Here is a 14,619-nt window from a genome sequence, read left to right as displayed (position 1 = left end):
GCAACTAATGTCTTTTGGTGGTGCATCCAGTGTCTGCACAAGTAAATCTTATCATACTTCTCTTCACATTATTGTGAGGAGCATTCTCAGAAATGTGACTGACATCATCCACTACTGTATAATTAAGGTTATGGTCCAAACTGTTACCCATACCATCTACAGTTGTCATATCTTCTTTTCCAAGATTATTTCCCAAAGAATCTAAATCATTGATGATATCATCTGCTGAGGTATCAAAGAATAGCAAAATTATTGCTGGAAAAATCAAACGACGTTGTTAGTTTCATGGCACTCAAAGGTGTAGTCATTAACAGCTTTCAAACCAATTAATCCTCTTTTAAGGACTTGACAGCAGAAACAAAATTTAAAACAGTAAAAAAGAAAAATACATCTTAAACTAAGACAAGAAAATTTTGAAACAAAAACTAAACATATAAAACTCCTATCTTTAATACATACATAGTTGTAACCACTATGAGAAATCAGTCTGTTAGGTGAGATGTGTTACACCACAAAATTTTGGAATGTATTTGATACTAGCAGCTGAAAGAAGTAGCGCAGAGGAAAAACTGAAGCAGAAGCATTGTAGGGGCAGACAAAGAGAAGAATATATCAGGATGGTGAATGTAGTGTATATTTTATGGTTCCTCGGTTTACTTACATAGGAGATTATATGAAGATGACTGAAAATTAAAATATGAGAAAAGTTAGAATTACTTTAACTGAATTTTTAGTAAGAGATTCTCTAGTACAACTCAAGATGGAAAATTACCTACAATACTCCCTCTCCTCTACACTGGGTTCAACAACATTCTCCTGAATACACCTAACAGCCAGACAATTTTTAATAAAAATCAGCGGCACAGTTAACTTTTCACAAACATTTTCTGTTGTGTTTAATGTCACTGTTCTTGTCACTCTGAAGACTGATTTTATGCATCTGTTCCCACTGTTCTATATTTTGCAACCTACATCTGTTTGACCTGTTTACTGTATTCAAACCTTGATCTCTATCTACAGTCTTCACATACTCTACCTGCCTCCATTATCAAATTAACTATTTAATGGTGCCTTGGAATTTGTCCTATGAACATACTTCTCTGTTTAGTAAAATTGTGCCATAGAGTTCTTTTATTCCAAATTCGATTCAATAGGTCTTTATTAGATACTCAAGTCATCCATCCAATCTTGAGCATACTTCTGTAGTACTACATTTCGTAAGCTTCTGTTTTCATCTTGTCTGTATTATCACTCACATCGATATACAGCTACTTTCAAAAAGGACTTTCCAACACTTAAATTTGTATTTGATTTTAACATATTTCTCCTTTCAGGTAAGCTTTTCTTGCTATCACAAATTTAGAGTTCTTCTGTCATCAGTTATTCTGCTGCTCAAATAACAAAATTTGTCTCCTGTTTCCAGCTTCTAATTTCCTAATCTAGAGCCCTCTGCAACATTACACGTTGACAAATGAGCTGCTGAACAATTGGTAACAGAAAAATATTTTGACAATCTTGTAAATTTCCACAAGTGTCTTAAAAGAGGACCTATGCTAAAACATGATTGAACAATAAAGACATGTAAAAGAAAATGCATATTGTTTAGTACAGAATGAATTTAAAACTTCGACAAGAATGCCAATTAATGTCAAAAGAAATAAAATTTACTATTTCACTCCACAAATAACTTTATGATCAACATGTTTGCTGGTTACAGCTGTGTGATGTGGCTGGCAGACAGTCCCATCTAAGAGAGCTTGTAGACACTAAATGGTGTACCTGCTGTGATGCTGCTGTAAATGACCGATACATAATTGCAAGTGGTAATAACATTATCTATTACAAAATATATACTTTTTTTCCTTACACTATACACAAAAGTTAATGCCAACCTTATGTAAAGACAATTTAAAAACAAATATAAAAATATACATTTTTTAGTACCACAGAAGAGAGTTACTGATTCTGGATGACATAAAGTGCTATGACACTGCCATACATGACATGCATGTAATTAAATGTGATAATTTCAAAACATATTATAAGTATTTGGCATAAAATGTATACAGATATTTTCTTACATTATGAATAAACTTTAATGCCGACATGAGGCAAGAACACATTTAAAATATACACATCGTTTTGCAACAAAAATATTTTGTGTAGAAATGTACAATAAAAAAGAAATAGAACTAGGAGCCTGTGCCAAGAGGTAAAAGGTGCTAAACAAACCACAAAATACACAGGAGAATACTGCATAACTGAATGAAATATGGAGAAGCAGATTTTTGTTCATCCTTTCACCCTCTATTTATTCAGTAACAACTTGTCAAAAATGCTAAAACCACTGTCCACTGCTGGTAATCTGTTGATTAATTATTAGATATGGGGGTTGAATGGCAGTTAGTGTTATTTTCAAACGCTTTGAGGACATCTAGTGCTCTACCTTCTTGTTCTGCATGTAAAACACTTAGGCTATTTTCAATTATTTGAGCAATGATTTTGTTCTCTCAGTGATAACCAAGGGCACTGTTGTTGGTGGCATATGTGTGCTCCAGAAATCTTATCTTAAATTCACCATCCACCTGACTAATATAGAAACTATCACAAGATCTGCAGTTTTTTATACAAAGACCTTCATAAAAATTTGTTTGGAAATCTACTTGTTTGCTAGAATTTTTTGAAAGCATCAGCAATGCTTTGGAGCATGAGCCAACATAAGAAAGAGAAACAGCATTTTTAATACTGGCTGCTTGCTTTTCCACTGTTTTGGATATTTTTCCACCTAATTTCCTAATTGCTTTTGCAGTAAAGTCATTTGCTACTCCAACTTGAACTACTGTGTCAATTTCCCTGTCAGCTGTGTCACTGTCTAAAACTTCTTACTTTCTTTTTGTTTGTGATCGTATTATAACTTCTTTCGATCATCCTCGCAGCCAAATAGACATTTCACCATTGGTGCCGAAGCGGTGCAGGTGGAGCTGTTTATGTCCTCACCATGACATGTGTCTCATGGTTGTTTACTTCACAGTGGTATTTGCACGTGTTACAATCAATGACAGAATGGGTAACTCCTACTATAAAACCATACTGAAGTTCACCTTTTCAGATGAATATGTGTGACCAAAAGCACTGACTGTTGAGCAATTCCTACATGACAAAGTGAAGATCTTCCATGAAGACATGATTATAATACACCTGTCCATTGAAAATAGCATGGTTTATGTCAAAGTGACAAATGATGCAGCTTACATTGAGATCTTAGAATGGATGAACGATGGCCTCCAGCATTGGATGGCCAGATTGGCCCAGTAATTGTTGAACATGCCAGTCTGCGATTATGCACAATCTGTGTCTTCAAAGTTCCATTCAAAATGCTGGTATAAGATGTTATGGCAGAACTGCATCCTCAAGAAACAGTACTAGGGCATGTAGCAGACAAATAGGCACACTGCACTACTTACTCACTTTTGAATGGATTCCAGCAAGTCTGCGTCGAGCTAAAGAAACATATCCCATCCTACCTCTTCATTGGTGGTTGCCAGGCCATAGTCATATATGATGACAGCCAAAGACCTATTCTGGATGTGATGAAGAAGGGCGTGTGTGAAATGAACGCCTCCAAGACAGGATTATACACCTGTGGACTGACGAAGCTTTCCTCCGTCCAGCTACGACATCCCTTCCATACATCTTTGTGGTAGCACTGGCACCTGATGCCCTCCAGATACCTGCACAGCAACGTCTGCATGATTTTCCACAACCTGCAGAGATGGGACGAGGTAAGGCTGACCACCTCCCTCCCCTGGAGATCCCGACACCAGATGAAGATCTTATGGACGTGAAGGTGACAATGTTCTCAATGCCATGGCTGTGCCTACTGCCGCTTTCATTCTCAAATGTTGCGACTCCTTAGCATCATCCAACTCTGAACCATATCCCCACAAACAAAGATCAACAAAATTATCCAAGAAGAGGAGGATGACATAGACAGAAGAGTCGGGAGACGTACTTCCAGGATGAAACTATCATGCACCCACCAGATGATTCCCAGGAGAAGGACAATTGCACAGTTGCTGGTATGCACTCCCCTCTTGGGCAGGACAATTTACTGAGTGACTCTGGAACAAAACAACATCCAGAAGCCCCCATGGTGATGTTTCCCATGTCATCAACAAGAACACCCTTATGGCAACATATCTTCCTGCATTAGCACTGATCAGACTTGACTGCCCTGCTTCATGGGGGGATGACATTGTTCCTGGACCATCGCCAGATGAAGAAATGCCACAGGCTGCTCTGGTGAATCATGGATGATCAGGAGACAGACAATGCTTAAGACACCACGACATATGTAGACACCACGACATTTGTTCTTACCGATATGAGAGCTCACAGCAATGTGGTGCTGATGTAGGCATACAGAATTGCCACCATCAATTTAAATCTGATCAGTTCCTATGTTAAATTTCATTTGTTACGTGACATATTATGAACAATAGACATTGACATGGCCCTGTTCCAGGAGTTATGGATAGAGACTTGGCCAATTTTTATGGTTATGCTACACACTTCACACCAGCCTCCAATGGTGGCAATGGAGCAGTGATTATCATATGCAATGGCATTGCAGTAGAAGACATCACTTACTTGCAGCCAACGCAAGGGCTAGCACTAACGGTACATGGGATCAGACTACTGAATGTCTATGCACCATCTGGCACAGACCAATGATGAGGGCACTCACAGTTTTATTCTGAAAAAATCACACCACTTTTTCTGTGACGATATAATCACATAATTATCGGCAGAGATTTCAACTATGTTCTCAAGAGGAAGGACCAATATCCAAATTTTACTCTCTCTCCCAAACTCCTTTACACAATACATCAACTCGCAGAAAGGTGGCCTTTGCCCTCCTGAGACCATAGTACATATGTGCGTACAATCAACCTCCAACAACAAACAATATGGTGCAGTTGGGGTCAATACAAACTTAATAATGCCTACTTACAGAAACTGGAATTTTGATGAATGGCCATGACCACATTGCATTCCTGAGAAAGATGCATCACACAATACCCGTCCATACTTCTGTGGTGGGTACAATGTTTAAAGCCAGCCATATGCCACGCGCTGGTCTAGTATGGCAAGGAATGAAAGCAGCAGCATCAAGCCATGACAGAATTTTACTACTTGATTCTTTGGGATCTTATGGAGCACCCATCAGGTCAAGGATCAATGCATCAAGGCTAAGATTTTGGCCCTTAATCGGCATCACTTGCAAGGCATAGTTGTCTGTGCGTGATGCCAAGACAGCATCAATGGAGAAGTGTCCTCAATGCATCATGTCATCACAGATCTCAGACACTGTCAGCAGTCACTGGTCCATTCTTTAGATTTTCCTGACAGCCAGCAGCTGATATCACAGGTTTACAATGCAACAGCCTTCAAAGCTCACTATCGTCACTTCTATCACAAAGAAGACTCTAACATTGAGACACTTACAGACATACTAGAGAAAGTCTGCTGAAACCTTGATGGTCAGGTGGCAGATGCTCTTTTAGCAAACATCTTCACTTAAGACACCACTGATCCACTCGCCAAAGGGCTCTAATTGATTGCCCAGACCAGACGACCTACTGTTAGAATTTTATAGGGCCTTCAAGGTCTTAATGTACCATGATGTAGAGAAATTAACCATAAACTACTGTCCCCTGAAATGCCAGCACCGCCAGAATTTTTGGAAGACCTAATTATTCCGATACCCTAACTCTCTGGAGGCACATAACCTGACAGCTATCAGCAAATCACTTCACTCAGTTCAGATTTTAAGATTCATACAAACCTCCTTGCAATGTGTCTCAGACAGGTCTTGCACCAGGCCCTGTCACCTGCACAAATGTCCTTGGGCAGAGATTCTAATACACAATCAACGTTATGAGATTATAGAGGTGTCATCACCATTGCAACAGTCTGTCAACTGCAGGGTGCCATGACTTCCACTTATTTCGGTCAGATATTCAATAGCAAGACCACACCTTCTTCATGAAGGTGATAGAATGGATGGCTTTCTCACCAGCCTTTGTCCTCATAATCACGCACCTACCTAGTGATGCTTCATTGAGGGCAATGGTTAACTGACAGGTGATGATACCAATATCAATCGCATGGTCAGTCTGACAGGGTTGTATCCTTTCAGCAACCTTGTACACCATCACACTAGAATGACTTCTCTGTGGCCTGCAACATTGTTTATCAGGGATCACCCTGCAAAGACACAAGTGCCGCACCTATGTAGACGACCTTGTCTTCATTGTATGTACCAATTAAGAGATTCAAGAGGCAACACAGTGGATCGAATGATACAGGAGTGGTGCAGGCAGCCACATGAATGTCCCCAAATCCTGTGTGATGACCATTGGAAGGGAACTACCTGATGATAGTGTGGCTGTGTTCAGGATGGGGAGACTCAGCAACATCTAGGAATAGTTTTTACTGAGACAGTCACCACACCATGGTGATCAGCTTCTAGCATTTACTTCAGAACATCAGGATGGTCATTCAAAGTCAGTAATTGTGAGCAATGGACATGTTAAGAATGGTGCAGCTTATTATCATTTATATGGCATCCCGCATAACACACATCATACAAATTTAACCTGTCTCTACAGTGATGGTGTGTTGGATTCAAGCAGTCTTCAGCTATTTTGTCTGTACTGGACACATATACAAGTTCAAGTGTGATACCCTCACAGTTCCTAAGTGAAGAGAGGGGCCTCTCCCTGGTCAGTGTCCATGCAAGTGCTACTGATCTTTCCATATGACAATCTTGAAGTTATAGAATCATAACTGCAACAATATCACCAGAATTTTGGTAGATGAACTCACACAATGTTCTTGTCAACTGCCGATCGCCCTGGCCCACAATGCACCAACGCAATCACATATCAAACTTTTCCATGAAGACAGTGCTCGTACTATGGCTCTATGTGGATTCACCACAGGAATGCTGTTGGAGGACATCACCAAGAGGTTAGGTGGCCAGCAGTGTCGTCGACAGCTCACCAACCATACAAGCGCCACTTGGTACAATGTTGTTACCGGTAAATACCTGACATGATGCAAATTCCATGCCATTGCCCTGGCAGAGAGCCCCCTCTGCTGGAGGTGTAATATGGATGACACAGACAAACACCATCTCCTCTGCAGCATATGGTTGCTTCACCAGCAGATACTGGTCCTCTGTCTCTGGGCGCCACTGCGCATTATTGTCGCCAGTATGCTCCTCTGACTGGACAAGACATATTTTCCACCATCAAAGATGCGTAGTGTTACCTGAATAAAGGGTATGGCCATCTTTTGTCTCATCAGAAATAGACCAAAGAACGTGATTGATTTTTGGCCATTTTTCTAACACAACAACATATACCAAGACAACACATTAAATACCAGTCTACTTTTGCTAATTACCTAGGGAGCATTTTTTCCAACCTGCCCCACAGTTGGAACCTCTCTGATGAGCAGGGTTGACACGTGAAACTATATTCTCATGACCATCAAAGGCTTGGTGTTCACCTTCTGACGGCATGTCCCCAACTGGCGACTTAAAAATGAGCGGTTGTCGATTCATTTTCACACACCAGGAGCATCTTTGAATTTTTTTTTTTTCATGTTTTCGTTTTGTTATCAGCATTCCTAACTGAAATACAGTATTTTGTAATGCTGGAATAGTGTTCTTGTGATTTCCTGATTTAGGGAGATCTGGTATGGGGTCTGCTCAGACCTCCTGAGGCCAAATGAGGAGCAGCTTGAATAAATAAGCAGCAGCAGCATCATCAGGATTTATCTACTAGCAATAATGGCCAAGGGATTGGTGAAATGCTGACCACTTGTTCCATGACCATAGATTGCATCTCATAGTGCCTTTTAGGCAGCAGATGACCACTCAAAACAGGCCTGAGACCTAATTCATTAGTGGTGTTTACATTTGCTATAATCTCTTTTCAAGACACTATCCAATCTGCTCAACTGATGTATGATGTCCTTTGCCATCTCTAGGAGAATTACAATCTCACTGGCTAGGCTTAAGGCTTTCACTTCTTCTTCTTGAACACTGATTCCCTTTCCAAATTGCTCCTTGTTTCTTTTAAAGCTTCCCCTTTGTATACATTGAATAACATGGGGAGCAACACTGGAGACAGCCTACAACACTGTCTCAATTCTTTCTCAGTTAAACTCGATTTAACATTCAGCCACTCTTTCAGCTCTGTTCTGGTTTCTGTGCAAGTTGTAGATAATCTTTTCCCTCTTTATTTTACCCTTGATAACTTCCGAATTTGAAAGCATGGATTCGAGTCCAGATCATCAATAGTTTTTCTATAAATGTAGGTTTGCTTCCCTTGACCTATCTTCTAAGGTAAGTCATGTGATTATTATTACTTGAAATGTTCCTATGTTTCTCTTGAACCCAAATCGATCTCTTCCCAGGTCAGATTCTACTATTCAGTTTATTCTTCTGTTGACTATTCACATTAGTATTCTACACCCCACATCTTATTAAACTGTTGCTACTACTCCCATCTTCCTTCTTTATTACTAGTATTATTACAGTATTACTGAAATTCACATCTTATATATCCTGCCTACCAGGTGTAGCAGTTATCTTGTGATTAGTTTCTTTGTGGAGCAGTTTTCTCATGATTAGTTCTCCCAAGGATCTTAATAAGTCTGAAAGAATGTCATCTGTTCCAAATGCCTTGTTTTGACTTAGACATTTCAGTACTTTGTGTAATTCTCCTTGGAGTGTTGTGTCATCTGTCTCATCTTCATGCACTCCCTCTTCCCTTTCAATAACAATGTATTTTCTTTGCATAGCACTCTATATATTCGCCGGCCGTTGTGGCCACGCGGTTCTAGGCGCTTCCGTCCGGAACAGCGCAGCTGTTACAGTCGCAGGTTCGAATCCTGCCTCGGACATGAATGTGTGTGACGTCCTTAGGTTATTTAGGTTTAAGTAGTTCTAAGTTTGCTAGTGAACCGGTGGTCTAGGGGTAGCGTCTTTGATTCATAATCAAAAACGTCTATGGTCCCAGGTTCGATCCCCACCACTGCCTAAATTTTGATAAATAATCAGCATTGGCGGCCGAAGTCATTCTGCCAACGGCCTTGTCAAAGAAGGCGGAGGAGCGGATAGAGGTTCAGGGCACTCTCTTGTCCTAGGGGTGGGAAATTGCCCCTAAAGGCGGAAGAATCAGCAATGACCAACGACATGAGGTTGTAGAAGGCAATGGAAACCACTGCATTAAAGACACGTAACGTGTATCCACAGGACATGTGGCCTGTAATTGAAGAAGTGTCATGATGATCTCTCCATTGGCAAAAGATTCCGGAATAGTCCCCCACTCGGATCTCCAGGAGGGGACTGGCAAAGAGGAGGTTACCATGAGAAAAAGATTGAATAATCTACGAAAGGATAACGTTCTACGAGTCGGGGCGTGGAATGTCAGAAGCTTGAACATGGTAGGGAAACTAGAAAATCTGAAAAGGGAAATGCAAAGGCTCAATCTAGATATAGTAGGGGTCAGTGAAGTGAAGTGGAAGGAAGACAAGGATTTCTGGTCAGATGAGTATCGGGTAATATCAACAGCAGCAGAAAATGGTAAAACAGGTGTAGGATTCGTTATGAATAGGAGGGTAGGGCAGAGGGTGTGTTACTGTGAACAGTTCAGTGACCGGGTTGTTCTAATCAGAATCGACAGCAGGCCAACACCGACAATGATAGTTCAGGTATACATGCCGACGTCGCAAGCTGAAGATGAACAGATAGAGAAAGTGTATGAGGATATTGAAAGGGTAATGCAGTATGTAAAGGGGGACGACAATCTAATAGACATGGGCGACTGAAATGCTGTTGTAGGGGAAGGAGTAGAAGAAAAGGTTACAGGAGAATATGGGCTTGGGACAAGGAATGAAAGAGGAGAAAGACTAATTGAGTTCTGTAACAAGTTTCAGCTAGTAATAGCGAATACCCTGTTCAAGAATCACAAGAGGAGGAGGTATACTTGGAAAAGGCCGGGAGATATGGGAAGATTTCAATTAGATTACATCATGGTCAGACAGAGATTCCGAAATCAGATACTGGATTGTAAGGCATACCCAGGAGCAGATATAGACTCAGATCACAATATAGTAGTGATGAAGAGTAGGCTGAAGTTCAAGACATTAGTCAGGAAGAATCAATACGCAAAGAAGTGGGATATGGAAGTACTAAGGAATGACGAGATACGTTTGAAGTTCTCTAACGCTATAGATACAGCAATAAGGAATAGCGCAGTAGGCAGTACAGTTGAAGAGGAATGGACATCTCTAAAAAGGGCCGTCACAGAAGTTGGGAAGGAAAACATAGGTACAAAGAAGGTAGCTGCGAAGAAACCATGGGTAACAGAAGAAATACTTCAGTTGATTGATGAAAGGAGGAAGGACAAACATGTTCCGGGAAAATCAGGAATACAGAAGTACAAGTCGCTGAGGAATGAAATAAATAGGAAGTGCAGGGAAGCTAAGATGAAATGGCTGCAGGAAAAATGTGAAGACATCAAAAAAGATATGACTGTCAGAAGGACAGACTCAGCATACAGGAAAGTCAAAACAACCTTTGGTGACATTAAAAGCAACGGTGGTAACATTAAGAGTGCAACGGGAATTCCACTGTTAAATGCAGAGGAGAGAGCAGATAGGTGGAAAGAATACATTGAAAGCCTCTATGAGGGTGAAGATTTGTCTGATGTGATAGAAGAAGAAACAGGAGTCGATTTAGAAGAGATAGGGGATCCAGTATTAGAATCGGAATTTAAAAGAGCTTTGGAGGACTTACGGTCAAATAAGGCAGAAGGGATAGATAACATTCCATCAGAATTTCTAAAATCATTGGGGGAAGTGGCAACAAAACGACTATTCACATTGGTGTGTAGAATATATGAGTCTGGCAATATACCATCTGACTTTTGGAAAAGCATCATCCACACAATTCCAAAGATGGCAAGAGCTGAAAAGTGCGAGAATTATCACACAATTAGCTTAACAGCTCATGCATCGAAGCTGCTTACAAGAATAATATACAGAAGAATGGAAAAGAAAATTGAGCATGCGCTAGGTGACGATCAGTTTGGCTTTAGGAAAAGTAAAGTGACGAGTGAGGCAATTCTGACGTTACGGCAAATAATGGAAGCAAGGCTAAAGAAAAATCAAGACACTTTCATAGGATTTGTCGACCTGGAAAAAGCGTTCGACAATATAAAATGGTGCAAGCTGTTCGAGATTCTGAAAAAAGTAGGGGTAAGCTATAGGGACAGACGGGTCATATACAATATGTACAACAACCAAGAGGGAATAATAAGAGTGGACGATCAAGAACAAAGTGCTCATATTAAGAAGGGTGTAAGACAAGGCTGTAGCCTTTCGCCCCCTACTCTTCAATCTGTACATCGAGGAAGCAATGATGGAAATAAAAGAAAGGTTCAGGAGTGGAATTAAAATACAAGGTGAAAGGATATCAATGATACGATTCGCTGATGACATTGCTATCCTGAGTGAAAGTGAAGAAGACTTAAATGATCTGCTGAACGGAATGAACAGTCTAATGAGTACACAGTATGGTTTGAGAGTAAATCGGAGAAAGTCGAAGGTAATGAGAAGTAGTAGAAATGAGAGCAGCGAGAAACTTAACATCAGGATTGATGGTCACGAAGTCAATGAAGTTGAGGAATTCTGCTACCTAGGCAGTAAAATAACCAATGACGGACGGAGCAAAGAGGACATCAAAAGCAGACTCGCTATGGCAAAAAAGGCATTTCTGGCCAAGAGAAGTCTACTAATATCAAATACCGGCCTTAATTTGAGGAAGAAATTTCTGAGGATGTACGTCTGGAGTACAGCATTGTATGATAGTGAAACATGGACTGTGGGAAAACCGGAACAGAAGAGAATCGAAGCATTTGAGATGTGGTGCTATAGATGAATGTTGAAAATTAGGTAGACTGATAAGGTAAGGGATGAGGAGGTCCTACGCAGAATTGGAGAGGAAAGGAATATGTGGAAAACACTGATAAGGAGAAGGGACAGGATGATAGGACATCTGCTAAGACATGAGGGAATGACTTCCGTGGTACTAGAGGGAGCTGTAGAGGGCAAAAACTGTAGAGGAAGACAGAGATTGGAATACGTCAAGCAAATAATTGAGGATGTAGGTTGCAAGTGCTACTCTGAGATGAAGAGGTTAGCACAGGAAAGGAATTCGTGGCGGGCCGCATCAAACCAGTCAGTAGACTGATGAAAAAAAAAAAAAGTTTTAAGTTCTAGGGGACTGATGACCTCAGATGTTAAGCCCCATAGTGCTCAGAGCCACTTGAACCATTTTTTAACTCTATATATTCCTTCAACTTTCACTTCTTTACTTAGTACTGATCTGTCATCTGAGCTCTTGTTGTTCATACAGCTGCTCTTGTCTTCTTGAAACATTTATATTTACTTTTACAGCTTTGCAATTTTCCTCTGGCCAGTCCTTTGTCAATTTACACTCTCTGTCAATCTTATTTTTAGAAATTTGTATCCATTTTGGGTGTTTCATCTGCTATATTTTATGTTTTCTCCTGTTATCAATAAAATATAATATCTCCTGTGTCATCTTTCATCATCGGGAACATATGGAAACGGTGCTAAATATGGAGGATGCCATACGGTGGTGAGATTCAGTCTCTGAAGTTCTGCTGTGTTGGCACATGAAGTGTATGGTTTGGCATTGTCATGCAGCAGGTAAACATTTCCCTTTTCCTTTTGGACCCTTGTTAGCTGTAATTTCAGAATTCACAGCATTGTGCTGTAACGCTCTGAATTTATTGTTGTTCCACGATCAAGGAAATCAACATGGATAACACCATCTGTGTCCCAGAACACTGTGGCCATGATTTTTCCAGCTGTGGGCTGCATCTTGAATTTCTTCTTTTGGGGCAAATCTTTGTGTTGATATTCCATAGACTGACGTTTCATCTCTGGGTCGTATTGGTGTAACCACGTTTCGCCTCCTGTCACAATTGAATCGAGAAAGGTATCACCTTCATTCTTATAACGCAAGAGGAGTTCCCGGCAAATTTCAAGTCTGTGCACTTTCATTTCAGAAGTCAGCATCTGGGATACCCATCGTGCACAGATCTTCCAAGAGCCAAGCAAAGCAATAATGTGACCCACACATTCTTCTGAAATGCTGACTGTGCTTGCAATTTCTCTCTGACTGATATGACGATCGTCCTGAATCAAACTGTAAACATTTTGCTTGTGAAACTTGGTGGTTGCTGTCACAGACCGTCCAACTCTTTGTTTGTCACACAGGTCAGATGATCTTGCCTCAACATCTTTAAACTTACTCACCCAACGATACACAGTACTCACATCAACACAATCACTATAAACTGCTTACATTCTCTGATAAATCTCCTTTGGGGTGACACCTTCTGCTGTCAAGAATTCAATGGCTGCACGTTACTTAAAGCACATTGACCGACCGTCTGTGCAGGTTTGCATACTTTACACTTTAACAACACACCCTATCAATGCTAAGACTTCCCGCCAACTGGAACTGTAGAGAAGAGGCTATGTAACAAGCCAGTTCCTGCCTCATACCAATGCTCCCAACTGTTGAAGGGTTATGAAGGTGGTGGCATTACTTTTCAGTCAACCCTCGTACCTATGTCATACAGGTGTTGATAAAGTAACAAAAATGTTAGACTGCTGTTCAAAAGAAAACTGAAGCTACTTGGTATCATTGGTGAACCATCAACTTTCTTTCAAAAGATTGACTTTTTTTGCTACTTTCCTTATGTTAATTTCTAGTATGTGGAAGAAAATTGTAATATAACGATTTACAGATAGTTAATGGTAAATACAGCTTAGTTTCCCATAGCTTTTTACTCTGTTGATGAAAATTTTCAGTATTAAATCCAATAAACATGATAAATAGGTACCGTAAATGAATGACAAGATAATCTCCACTGACAATGAAATGTGAAAGCTTGTTTACTTCAATTTTTTTCACTTTATTATAATTTATTGGTAACACTGTGCATTCTCAAAAGATATTCTTCACTCGGAAAAATGCAATCAGAGTAATATTTTAATGTACGTTTTTGAACTTTGTGCAGGATGTCATTCAGGTGTTGTGAAATTCTAATGCTACTATCCCAAAACCCTGACTGTGAGTTCATCACTGTTCCTGCACAAAGTTATACACAAAGGAACAATGAAGTCTCCACATGAGAACATTGTTAACCAGATGATCATGTGTTGATTGATGCCAGACACAAACTGGACCTCTTGGACATCAGGAGCCTTAGAGGCCCACATGTAGTTTCGGGCCATGTTTTGCTGTGGGTACAACTGAGAGCTAAAATCTCCAATGCATCTAAAGATACCCAAACCAACAGAGAAAAATATATTTCAACAGCTCTAGAATCATCTGCAGTTACAGAGCAATAGCAGGGATATCGCAGGTCATTGGGTTGCTGAAGATGTAACAGAATCGACGATATGTGGGAAATGACAAGGAATGCGGGGGAGATGTCAGCA

The sequence above is a fragment of the Schistocerca americana genome, chromosome 6 (genome assembly GCF_021461395.2).
Source record: "Schistocerca americana isolate TAMUIC-IGC-003095 chromosome 6, iqSchAmer2.1, whole genome shotgun sequence".
Classification (NCBI taxonomy): domain Eukaryota; kingdom Metazoa; phylum Arthropoda; class Insecta; order Orthoptera; family Acrididae; genus Schistocerca; species Schistocerca americana.
This window is presented reverse-complemented; position numbering follows the sequence as displayed.